This window comes from Ischnura elegans, chromosome 6 (genome assembly GCF_921293095.1).
Source record: "Ischnura elegans chromosome 6, ioIscEleg1.1, whole genome shotgun sequence".
Taxonomy (NCBI): domain Eukaryota; kingdom Metazoa; phylum Arthropoda; class Insecta; order Odonata; family Coenagrionidae; genus Ischnura; species Ischnura elegans.
The window spans coordinates 86881109-86894724 of NC_060251.1; the positions used below are offsets into that span (position 1 = coordinate 86881109).

The 13616-nt window shown below is 41.4% G+C and overlaps 1 protein-coding gene across 3 annotated transcripts in view; it reads right to left on the reverse strand.

Moving 5' to 3' along the window:
* The window catches only part of LOC124161102 (maternal protein pumilio-like), a 1117691-nt gene that overhangs the window by 615768 nt on the left and 488307 nt on the right, over nucleotides 1-13616 (reverse strand). The window lies entirely within an intron of this gene.

Sequence of the window (13616 nt, forward strand, 5' to 3'; positions counted from 1 at the left end):
AAAGTCACCTATACTAACAAATTATACTACCATGTGCCGTTAGAAATAATAATAGAATTAACAACCATGCGTTAAGTTTTACATAGGTTAGTAAGCTGCACTACAAGTCATGCAATCTTTTTACAAGTTCTATCGCTGCTGTTATAATCTCTTATTGATCGTGGAAAAAATGACATTCGGAATCTGTCTGTTCTACAATCTATCTCTCTCATTTTATTTATATTATCTGATCTTCCGTAGTATGTTGGCGTCCGTAAGATATGGTTAACTTCGTCAGAAAAGACACTGCTCTTGAATTTATCAAAAAGGTTTAGTCTATTTTTCAATCTACGGTCAAACAGAGATTCCCATCCGAGTTTATCTAAGAGGTAAGTTACACTAACAAGACTATCGTAACGACCTTTCACATACCTGACAGCTCTTCTTTGCACGCGTTCTAACTCTGTTATTCAGCCTTTTTCATGAGAGTCCCAAATACTGGTAGCGTATTCCAAATGTGGTCTAACGAGGGAAAAGTAGCTAATTTCTCTCACTTTGTCGTCGCACTTTCCTAATATTCTTTTAACAAAACCCAGTTTACGATCAGCTTGACCGGTTATTTCTCGAATATGTTTATTCCACGATACATCATTATTGAGTCTAACTCCTAGATATTTCACGGATTCAGCAGTCTCTAATTGGGTACCCCGAATTATATAGTTACGTTGTAGGGAGTTGTTCTTCTTCCAGAAATTCATTACGACGCATTTTTTCAAATTTAGTTCTAACTGCCAAGCATCGCACCACGCTTGGATAGCAGCAACGTCATTCGTTAGTTCATCTATATCTTTGCTGGAACGGATTTCTCTGTAAACTACAGCGTCGTCTGCAAATAATCGTAACTTACTCTGCACTACATCGCCAATGTCGTTTATATAAAGAAGGAATAGGAATGGGCCTATGACACTACCCTGAGGAACGCCAGAAGTGACTCTAACCTCATTGGAGACTGCACCGTCTAATACTACTCTTTGGACGCGGTCGCTCAAAAATTTTCTTATCCAGGAAATGGTATCTTCGTCTAGACCGTAAGATTTCAGTTTTATTATTAACTTTCCGTGGGGTACTTTATCAAATGCCTGTTTGAAATCAAGAAAAATCGCGTCTACTGGAATGTTGTCTTCCCCGGAGACTAAAATGTCGTGGGCGAAAAGCGCTGAGTTTCGCACAATCTGCTTTTCCTGAATCCATGTTGAGTTGCCATTAATAAGTTTTGCACGTCTAGGTGTTTCATTACCGAGCTGACTACGATGTGTTGAAGGACCTTGCATGAGATGGACGTTAAAGATATCGGCCTGTAATTAGATGGCTGTTCCTTGTCTCCACTTTGAAATATTGGTGTTACATAAACGATTTTCCAGTCATTAGGTACTTCGTGTTGCTTGATGGATTTATTTGGACTGAGCGATTTCAATATATTTTCTATTCCGAGCGCACTAATGTCAATAGCTGGCATCTTATGTATACAGGGATAGTCATCGGTCTCGGGTGAGTTCTCGGAAGGCTCGGTGAACACGCTCTTGAAGTAGGAATTTAATAAATTGGCTTTATCGTAACTGCTTGTCAACACATCTCCATTGTCGTTTCTCAGCGAACACACGGTAGATCGTTTTCCTTGAACTTCCCTAACAAAAGACCAAAATTCTTTTGGGTTATCTCGTAACTGCTCTACTAGTGTTTTTCTTTTAAAATTCGTGAACGTAAACCTTCGTGCCGGCTTTAGATAACCAACATTTTTTAGTTTATTATTAAGTCGAGATCATTAGGGGATAAATCCGTGCTGACTCTTTTCATTTTAGTATGGCATACTCTCTGTCGCCTCAATGAATTTCTCCTTTCCGCGTAATACCATCTCGGTTCGCTACCTTCTTTTTTGTTTTACTAGGGATGTAGCTATATATTGCCAAAGTTACGAGCGATATAAAAGCTTTCCAAGTACCCACTACCTTTAACATTACCATTGATTATTGAAACACGGGGAAAGCATTTTTCAGATAACTCTTAAACCAATCAAAATAAGCCTTTTTAAAAATGAAAATTGTACGTTCCGTTTCAAAATTTCCAATGGTACTTAGAGAAAAATTTGCTATTGCTACCTTATGGTCACTTATTCCCTCAACAGTGCTCACGTTTATTACCTGATGAGGTGTATTTGTCGCTAATAAATTAAGAATACTCTCTCCTCTATTTGGTACGGTTGCTATTTGAAATAATGAATCTGATGTATTAACGACTCTCAGATCACTTTACCCCTTTCTTCAGGAATGAAAACATGCGCTTGTGGTGATCTCGGTGGTTGGTCACCCCCTGCCAGACACCCATGGCTCGCATTGAGTTATGTAGCTACAGAAGATTAAATGAAGTAGTGAAGGTCAGCGAAAGCTAACACCCTGCCAAACACCCTTGAGGAACCTCGTCACCTGAAACACGTGGACAAGCTAAAAGTTGGGGTGGGGGGAGAAAAAGGAGCTTTTCGCGTTCCCTCTCCACTCACAAAATTTCGGCGTTGCCAATTCAGCGGAGGCAATGGGCGTCAATTTGATCACTTTTCGTAAAATCCTTATTTCTCATCATAGAACCTCGATCAAAAGACGCATTTAATCGCTCAACGGCAATGAGTATGATAGGTGTAATTGTTTACCTCCAAGTACTGGCATTAGTAAAGTAAAAAATGTACTACGAAAGGTCCTATCGGCAGCGGTTACCTCATACTGTGACGCCCGACTCGGGAGGACCCGGATTATCTCTGAGAGCCCGAGAAAGGGTTCGAAAAAGGGTCGCCCTTCCGTCCTGTAGACCTGACCATTTCTTGGCCCCAGAAAAGTACCACTAACCCCAGATTCTATTCAGCCGGACAATGAGTAAATTACTTGTTTAGCTATTTTTTTCGATATTTAACCTCAAATTTGAAAACATCATTACGGCTCGTGAGATAATGGAAATACTTTGGAATAACGGCTCTAAGCTTGTGCCAATTCTTCGCTCTCACGCTGATTAAGTCACTCCTAAGGAAAGTGAAAGACGCTCTTTTGAAAAGCAGGCCATATTAGCTTAGTGGTCTCTTACATTGGCAGTTTCGTAAGAATGCTGTCTAATTCCTTTCACTCAAAACTAAAAATTTCTTCTCTCTCAAATCCTAACATTATTCATCATACTTTCCAATTCCATCCACAAATATTTATATTCGGTCAATGATTCACGAAAATTACGCAAATTATTATAGAACAGAATTTAAGTCGTGTCCAACTTTAAACAGAGGATGGAGGAAATTAGCATGAAAATATCAATTCCCAGGAAGAAATTCAATTCCCAAGTCCATCAATTGCTGGCCAATTGCAGATACAGGTTCGCATACCGATCCAGTCAAACAATACGCCCAAATAGGGTTCCATATCCAATGCAGACAACTTCGAACTTGAGCCGTTTACCTGTCATTTATCAGAAATGATTACTCCATTTATAATCTATCTTTCAAAAACATGAATTCCCTAATGTCTTTAACATAATTGATCACCTGAGGATGAAGAGGAGTCGATGTGACGTCTACCATGAAAGCCTACTTCGGTGGACCGCAGTGAATTAAAGATACAGTCTATTGCAAGCGTTGGAGATGTTAGTGGAGGAGAATTGAGAAGGATAAGTGGATAGAGAGGAAGAGATAAAACCAAGTGCACGACACGGCGGGAAAGGAGAGGAAAATTCTAGATTAGATACGGGATGAACAGAGGGAGATGGAGCGAGTAAGGAGCGGGTAAGGTATGCTAAAATTCGCGCTACTGGGAAGTATGTTCAATAAGCGGGGAAGGGTGAAGAAGAGAATAGGATTTATAGATTGAATGATACAGAATAGGCCTTTGGAGGAGAGACGGGCCGGGGTAATTCGTAATATGCTCCATATAAACCAACCATAACCAGACGACTACCTATAACAATAATGATAATACACTAAATCACCTCTAACAGATCAGAGTTACTAGAAATGAGATTACTAAAGGATCCTCTATAATGAGTAAGAACTCGTCACACTGCTGAAGAAGATAAGCAAGATAAAAACTCTCAGAGAGGCGAAGAGTAACGCATGTTATCGAGCATTTCATCCACCGCGGACAAAGACTGAGAGAGGTGCTCAAGAAAAATTAACTCTCCCCGCAGCGAGGAGGGGTGTTTCGGGATGAAAAAAAGAACATCAAGATGAGAAGGCGGAATTAACGAGTGGGAGGGATAAGGAAAAAATATTGTTGCGAGAGCGAGCGGGGAGAATGCCGACGGGCCGGAAGACAGGTTGATGAAGAGAAGGAATTTTGGCGAGTGGGCTAAAATGCACCAAAATGGGTCTCGGGACCCAGTTCGCCTTTTTACCTCCAAAATAAGGCTAGAGGGGCCAGCTCACGGAAAAAGGCAAAGGCTTCGCCTTTCTTGGGATTTTGTTTCGTATTATTTTTTTCTTGCGTTGTCCGCTCCCTGCCCCTGGGAATACCTTGGCACGAAGAAAGAAAAAAATACGAATTAAAACAATGCCGGGTGCAATAAAAGGTAAAGGGAGCTGTTCAGCCTCTGCGACGCCAAGAGCGACAGTCATTCCTTTTTCTTCGCATAGCGACGCTCCGAGGAGACCTCGGCGGGGAGGGGGAAGAAAAATGTCACGGCATTTGCAGACAGTGCGCTCGCTTTGTGTAGACCTCGTGCAAAAACAATGACGGCGCGGTCAACGAAACAGGGCTACCATCACCCATTCTTCCTATTTTAACGTGAAGAGCTAATAAAGACGTATATGCAATATAAAAATTAAAGACCTTTGCACGAGAAAAAAATAAAATTCAATCCACTGGCAAGTTAATTTCTTTAATTCGGGAGTAGAGCGTAAAGTAACTGATTCTCTAAAAAGAATGTGCATGTTCCTCAATGAAAATTGAGAGAAAAAATAAAATCATCTATGAAATCTGTGCTCCTAAGGCGCATATCATTCGCAAGTAAATTAAGTTATAATGGAAACAGGCACACCAACCTCCGACTTCACTCCGCGTAGTGCTAATACCTTCTCCCTATCGATAGACATACTACATCCCCTCAGATGATACCCATATACTCAATCCTCCTCTAATTTCTTGAAACGTCCGATTCAACAGGGAAATCGGATTGGTGAGGGTACCTATAATGTTAGCTTCCTACCCAGTCGATCTGGGTATAAATCCCGACAGTGGCAGAGATATTTCAGATACTATCCAATCAGAGCTTAGGTGCTTAGTGGGTAGAACTTCAAGCACAGCACTGTCTGTCGGATGGGCCGTTACGCCTTGGTCCCCTTGGCGCCTTTCGTTAAGAGCAGGCTAAAGCCGACGACGACGGGTTTCTCTCCACTCCTCCTTCCCAACCTTTTTCTCATGGCGCAAATGATATCAGCTATCGGATCGCCTCCTCCATATACTATCTGATTAAAAGCCAAATATATATTCCAATTTATAATTTTTTAAACACCACTGAAAACGATGAAATAGGCTCCCAAAAGGACAAGACGAAATGGATTGGCCATCGTAAAACGAAATAACCGAAAAATCATTTCAAATCGTCGAGCGAAGTCCCCGAAACCCAGCAGCAACCTCGCATCCTACACGTCCCACACCTGCTGCCTGGGTTAGAAGTGGGTTAAAAATAAATAGAGGATTCTCAGGGCACGGAAATCGACTTGAGGGGGAAAATATGAGAGCTTCCGGAATGCAAACCCGTCGGAAGGCTTCGTGCACTTGACGGGCCGGGGAAGAGGGAGATGTCAGACGTCAGAAAGCGGAAGATTGGAGGATAGGTGGGGGTGGGAGCGATACTCAAAGGAGGATGAGTTCGAGAGGAGGTCAAGTCGAATGCCTTCGACTTAACGATTCCCGAAAAATAAAACGCGCACGAGGACTCCGGAATTCTGGGAGCAAACTTATGAAACCAGCTCACTTTCTTCCCAAGCCTTGGAGAAAAACCCTTAAGATTCATCGGATTATCGACGGTCCAATCTCTGAACTACCTGCTCAAATAGCCCGGATATTTCTTTACATAATAAGAAGTTAGCACTATCTGGGGGTAAAACGTTAAATTAGACGATTTAATATAGTCAGAGAAGCCTTAAAATGTAAATTAACTTCTGTTGAGGTGTGCTATGTAATATATTAGCCAACAAATTACTAAAACCGTAAAACCCTACAGCTCCGTACAACCAGGATTTTGCATAGGGAATATTCATAACCGCGTTGAGCTCTCCTTTCTAATTTTCCATTGAAAAGAGAGAACTTCATCCACAAATGATTTGGGATGATTGAATCAGAGTGAAAACTGTACAGAAAAATAAAATTTACCCTGCCATAAAATCCAGTCGTCTATGGGATTGCAACCCATATCCTACCATATATCTACTGTTAATCCTTAAAACACATCCATAACCAACCATGCCATTGAAAAACCTGCCTTTACATGTATTCACTGATAATAAGGATAACGGATGTCTCCCTCGATCAAAATTCAATTCGGAAGGGTAAAAAAAACATGTTTGACAAAATAGGTTCAAACGATTGGGAACGTAATGATAACTGATTGAAATACCATTTAAGCAGCACAAACATTACATTGGTAAAGAGTTAGGGCAATTTTATCGGCTTTCAACAGGAAGCCACGACACTATTGCCTATTCGTCCCCTCCCGGAATATTCCTTGGCATAGAAAGACCTTGGCTTGGCCACAGACTTCCGGCGGCCGCAGCCGTAGGGGAAGAGACATCTGTTTCTTCGTAATAAAATTGTCTCATGCGAGGAGACGTCAAAATAGCGATGAGAGAAACTGTTTCCCGGATGTCCAACTCCCTAAAGGATGAGCAAAAAGAATCAACGCATTACGTGGCCAGCACAACACAATCAAGCGGTGATGAAATTTCAAAACAATAAGTTATGCTCCCAGAATAAAGTTACCAGCTAATATTAAAAATTAACAGTGTTCAGTGCCGGCCTTAACAAGAAAATAATTCCACAAAAATCATGTAAATATTTATAAAACATATAAAAGAGTTCGTTAAAGAATTATCCAAAGAGGTAATGGTATCAATATGGAAAATAAAGAGTATCGCAATATTGCGCGGCATTGAGATATAAGCAGTTACATTAAGAGACCAATACGTACCTCTCACAAAAAGAAATGAGATTCAATCAAAATCCTGTCATTGCGTAACGCACATTTCAGAGAGATGAATTTATAACTCTAGCAGAAAAAAACTACCGAGAAGGGGTCATAACCGAATACAGAAAAAAGGCCATCTACGCATTGGACCTTAACACCAGTCCGCTGCGAGCTGAAGAGAGATAAATAAAACATTCCCACGGTACCAGGAGCCGAAGATAACGCGGCATACATTTATAGGACACAAAATGCATTCCAATCCAACCCGAATCATTTCCACGCCCAGACATCAAGGCTGCGAACGTTATTTATGAGCGCATTACACTTCGACATACTTTCCAGCAAGATCACAATAAAGGGCAACGCGTGGCCGATTGTGTCATGAAAACATGAATATAGGAATGAAAATTGGATGCAGGCAAAATAAATGAGATGACGACAGTTGAAAGCGCTGAAAGGTAGAATGAGGTCATCCGTAAGTATGTGAATATATGATTTCCAGCGAATGGGCACCGAAATATGCACGACATGATTTACTACACCATAAGGACTGAATTACTGTTTTTATTAGCATGCAGGTCGACAAAAACGTTTAAGTTCAATCTGTCCAACTCCCAAAAAAAATTAAAGTGCTCCCCTTAAGCGATGGCAACGAAAGCAATAATAAACAGAAGTTATCGGAAGCTCAAATTATACTTTGATAGAAACAGGTATATCTACCATCCTCACATGCCTTGCACGTGATGCTTTATTTAAGTGCGTGACTCGAGTCTTATTGTTATACATTCTCATGCCACTAATCACAAGAAGACCAAAGTTATGCGGTTTTTCAAAGCATCGCGACCAAGGTATGTGAAGCACAAGATAAAATCTTAATCCTTAAAAATCGTTAACAACTTTTTCAAAAAGACGATTAAAAATGGCAATACACCTTGTAGATGCATCAAACTAAGGGGTGAATAGAGTAGGTGGAACAAAAAAAAATTTACATTCAAGTTTATCATTTCCATTAATAATTCTTAGGGTAAAAGGAAGGAATTCCCACGACCCCCAACATCTACGCCCCGCAAGCACGCAACCACCACGTTGAAGCAAGTGACACGAAAGCGAAGAGTAGGGGGTGGCATAACTTCGCTCCCGAGCGATTTCCTCAATGCTGGGCAGTCTCGTTTATTAATCCCTGAAATGATGGGACTCACCTTCCGCCACGGGGAGACTGGAAGCGATTTTATAAAATGACACGTGTGCTTCCTGCGGTGCGGCAGATTGAGGGAATGACCCCGGGGGAAAAAGTAGACAAGTGACATTTGGGAAAGAATTAGATCAGTCAGGGACAAATCGAAGGTTGCACACCACAAATATGACCGTGCGACGGAAGGACTTTGGAAATAACTTAAAACTGCTGCCCACACATTAAGGCGCCTTTTGATATTTGTATCGGCGCAAAAGGAGGAAAAAAGGATACAGTAGTAAGGACATCAGGAAGCGAATTGCATTAGCAAAAGAGGTGTTCATGAACAGGAAGGAGCTTCTGAGAGGATAGTTATGCAAGAGTTTAAAGAAAAGGTTAGTGAATAGTTTGATCTGGGGTGTAGCTCTCTACGGTGCGGAAACGTGGACACTAAGGAAGGAGGACGAGAGAAGATTGGAGGAATTCGAGATGTGGGTACGGAGAAGAATGGAGAGGGTGAAATGGACGGAGAGGAAAAGGAACGACGAACTTCTGGATATGGTTGGCGAGGAGAGGCAGCTTTTAGATGAGATACGGAGGAGACAGAAGGTATGGATGGAGGGAGTACTTAGCGGGGAGGGGATATTGAAAATGGTGTTAGAGGGTAGAATGTTAGGGAATTGAGGAAGGGGAAGGAAAAGAATACGGTTTTTAGATAAATTGGAGTAGGCCTTACAGTGAATTGAAGAAGGCAGTGCTGGAAGGAAAGGGGGACTCCCGGATTACTTCTTTAGTGATCCATGGAAACCAACCTTAATTCGTAGAATACTATCATAATAAAAGGAAGCAAGATCCTAAAGCAAATACAACGTATTTATTTAAATATTTTTTACCTAAGACGATAAATACGAGCAATCTTCGCGGCTTAATTTGGATGATTCTTAAACTTCGACTTCATTTCTAAGTTTAACACCCATTACCTTTATTGTCATTGGACAAATGCGAAGGTCAAGGATCATATTCACCAATTATACGGCAACATGAAAGACGCGACACAAACCCTCGTGAAACTAGCACCAGCCTCCAAGACTATCCCTCTCCACATATCATGTCTACCTCTAATGATTATTCTAACTACCCACGAATTCAGCTCTTTTTTTGCCTTCAGCTTGAACAATTACACGCGAAAGGCTAAGGATGGAATTTACGAAAACTACAATGCACTACCCTATTTTCACATATTGCATCCACTGTGTTAACTCGTCAAAGAGTACTACCGAAACGAAAAATTTTTTCCCATCGACTACTATGTAGGATGGGGCCGATAGGACTATAGAAGTTACATATTTTACTGAAAATAGTTGGAGAAACTTTACAGTAGAAGGAGAAAGATAGTTGTGAGACAAGAGGATCATGCTTTGCAATGAATCTGCATCATTAAAGGATATATCTCGTCAATGACGTTGGGGACATTTTGTATGCATCCTCGACGACGAATTAGTCATCCCATTAGCCTACGGAGCCCGCAGGGTAACAAGTATCCCAATGGAAGAGGACTAATGCCATCGATAGTGAAGGAACGAGAGGCGATATAATCTGGCGGTCCAGGAGGGGCGATGAAGGCATCATCATACGACCATCGCACACGAGGGTCATTACCGAACAACATGGGTTCTCTCTAGGCGGAATAGCTGCTCCGCTCCGGAGAATAGTTCGGACGGGAGGCATGCACGTGGGCAGAGAGATACTATGCACAACACGCGTCCAACTCCCCTCCTAGACCCCCCCAAACCCCTTACGCCCACGCCGTAGAGAGACGGTGCGCCCGCTGCACTATTGGTAAATGCGGTGGGGGTAGGTATACACACACCTACAACAAGATAGATGATCCGTGAGGAGGGTGTTTTGTTTGTGTTCCGCGGCGAGGTGCATAAGGGGGCGACGTTGCCAGATCGCCGCGGAGGGGGGCGGTCGATGAGTGCGGGGGAGGGAGGAGAGGGGGGAGACATGGCAACGCCGCTCCCTCTGCCGCCGCCTCATCCAATGGGGGGCGGGCGAAAGGGGTAGGTAGGTTCATTGACAGCGGGCGGCATTATAGCACTCTCTCTGGCTGCTTCGCCGTCTCAAGGTCGAGAGCGCGGGAGGGGGGGTATTAAGAGGGGCCCCTCAACGGCCGACGCCCGCGCACCGGGGGAAGTGCACATAGGGGGGAGGGGGACGGCGCATCGGTACCCCTTTTCCCCGCCCAAGTTGAGACCCCCCTGCAACGCACCGCTGCACAGCATCCATCCCTTCCGATCCCCCGGACGGGTCCTGCCAACATGCCTTCAACTACAAAGCAAACTGTTCCAACAATGATACGAGCATTGATAATTATCATTTAATACGGAGCAATTTCATGCAATGATTCTTAGTGACGCAGTTAATGGTACACAATAACTGAAGTCTCTATCTTACCTACACTGACACGATGAGCCGGAATATGTCATTAAAAGAATTCCAACGATTTAGGCAGGTAACCACACAGTACTTAAGTAGCATTCTGCCAGCTTCCCCTTTCTTCACGAGCTTCCCTCATCAATTCACTGTACCGCAAAAATTAAAGCAATACTCGAGAGCCGATAAGACAACATTATCTCCATGAAAGCACATACAAGAAAAATTCAGATTTTTTACATAAATAACCGTAGACTTACCGTGGTATACATTAACAGAGCTACCTGAAAGAGCACACAGCAGGTAGAAATTACTTTCATTGACTAGGATCCAGGTCAAGCCAATGATTTTCCTCAAATGAAATGTTCGTATTTTGATTTTCCGAGAGTAATCGTTATAAAAAATGATTAGATCCATCCTTCCAAGTGTCCACGTTTCCGCACGGTAAAGAGCAACACTCCAGATCAAACAGTTCACTAACCTCTTCTTTAAACTCTTACATAACGATCCTCTCATAAGCTCCTTCCTGTTCATGAACGTCTCATTTGATAATGCCATTCTCTCCTTGATGCCCTTACTAGTGCATTGGAATTGTTATATTTTTTTAAATATCTTGAAATAAGGAATACCAAACATGTCGTAAAAGAAGGAAAAAAAAGAATTAGCAAAGGAAGATCGAAATAGGGGCACATTCGTACGCCGGTCGCTTAAAGAATGCTCCTCTAAATTCGCGAAAATTTAGGGTAAACGTGACGCAAAAAAATAACTCTCACCCAAACGCTTACCCTTGGAAGTGAAATACTGAATGGCCACGAGCAAGTCGACCAGTAACTTTCAAGTGGCTGTTCCTTGGGAGGCAAGAGGAGGAAAAGCAGTGTGTTTTAAGTTTAGTTTTAAGTTTTTCAAACCTTAAGATTAAGTGGTAAGTAAAAAGTCTTGTTTTTTGTCGCCTGAAAAAGTCACCGATATCCCACTCACAAATGGTTATCGATAGCATTCACATGTTTACACAACTCTCTTTAAGTTGAATACATAGATTTATTGCTTTTAACGAATGAACACGAGAATGACACCGCAGAGATTTACGAATATTGTAAAACAACCTTTCTTTGGTTCTCTAGGTGTCAGATATACACGATAAGAACACAATTTAAAATAGTAAGGTCAAAATTTCGAGACTTTCAAAGTGGAAATATATTTTAAAGAGGAGACTAAGAATGGAAACTTATCCAATAACGTTACATTAATGTTGTCATCACATAACTCAAGAAGTATGAAATACAACTTCGCTTGGAATGCTTCCCTGAACTAAAATGCTACGCCGAAAGAGAACTATTGAAAAAGACATCATACCTTTGAAACTAAAAAGGGTGTAAATTCCATAAAAAACTATTTGGAGGACGATATAAGCCTAAATACCGATTTCCACCAATGTCGCAACATCTCAGGGGCTGGTTTTTTTGATACAGTTCCGACCCGATCTCAATCTGTCACTCAAAATAATTCTGTTCATGATTGACGCGGTATTGATATACTGGGATGTTATTTCCCAAATTTACACATGTTCTCATTTCATTATGCATTCCTTAAGGTAAAAATAGGGTTGTATTTCAGTTCTTATTAAGTTATTTGGGCCACTAATTCGTATAAAACACTGTCCTTCAAAAAAATAAAAATTGACAAATAGAATTGAACCGAAGGAATATATTTCGAGGAATCCACCAGTAAAGGTTTTTGTCCACGGAAGATTTGACACTATCATTCTAAATTAATCCTCAACCTTTCTCATGTAGCATTGCTTTTCTTAATTCCTAAGCAAGTGACATACGATGTCAATAAAAATCTTAAGATTAACTCTAGAGAATTATTTCCTCCACTATAGTTCTGCTAACTCTAGTTTTCAACATCCTTCTGCCAACCTCACCGAACTAATAAGGACTCCTTTCAAATAGCAAATATACTCCCAACAGTAGGATATCTAATCGCACTGTACTAAAACCATGACATTATGAACTCGTAAGTGCCTCTCTTAATGACAAATATAAGAACAGGTAACTAAGCCATCGGGAAGATGTCTTGTAATGCATTATCTTCGTGGATTCGGGAAACAACTCATAATAAGAGACTCACGGTGCAATCCACCAAAGGAACTCAATTAACAAGTCCTTCCACGAATAAAAGGAAAGATAAAGCGTATATGAGAAGTCACACGAAGACACAGAAGTGATAATCTGCTGTATGCGTTTCCAGCACTCAACAAGAAGTGCTATAGACTTTCATCAAGACACTCACAGAACGAGTGAGTAGCAGCTTAAGACAAATATAGCCACGAGAAATAATTAAAACGAAAAACCACAAATACTATAAATGGCAAATTATTACGCGGTCATTAAATTGATGATTGGTTTCCAGGTTAATTCCGAGTCGACTCATTTTTGGAAGAAGACGGTTTCGGGCGCGTTCCAGCTCCCATCTTCGGGTCCCGAATTTCCGAATTAACTCGGAAAACTATCAATAACTACAACATGCACCTAATCTTACTATTGAAAGAAGTTGCAAAAATGAAACGTGCGACAAGTTTGCATTATGTTCGAACAAACAATCGTGAACATTATGACCATTAGAGGGAGAAAATTGTATTAATGAAAAGAAATGTACTCGGAATCAAGTTAGCAACGGACAACTTTCATGAAATAAATTGCTGACATTTTTTTTAAAGCAAGCCATAATAATGATGATGAAAGGAATAAAAATTTATAGCGCGGGAGATATCTTCCCGAGTGCTTATCCGCTCGCCCGCATACAGTGCCGCTTCTCCGAA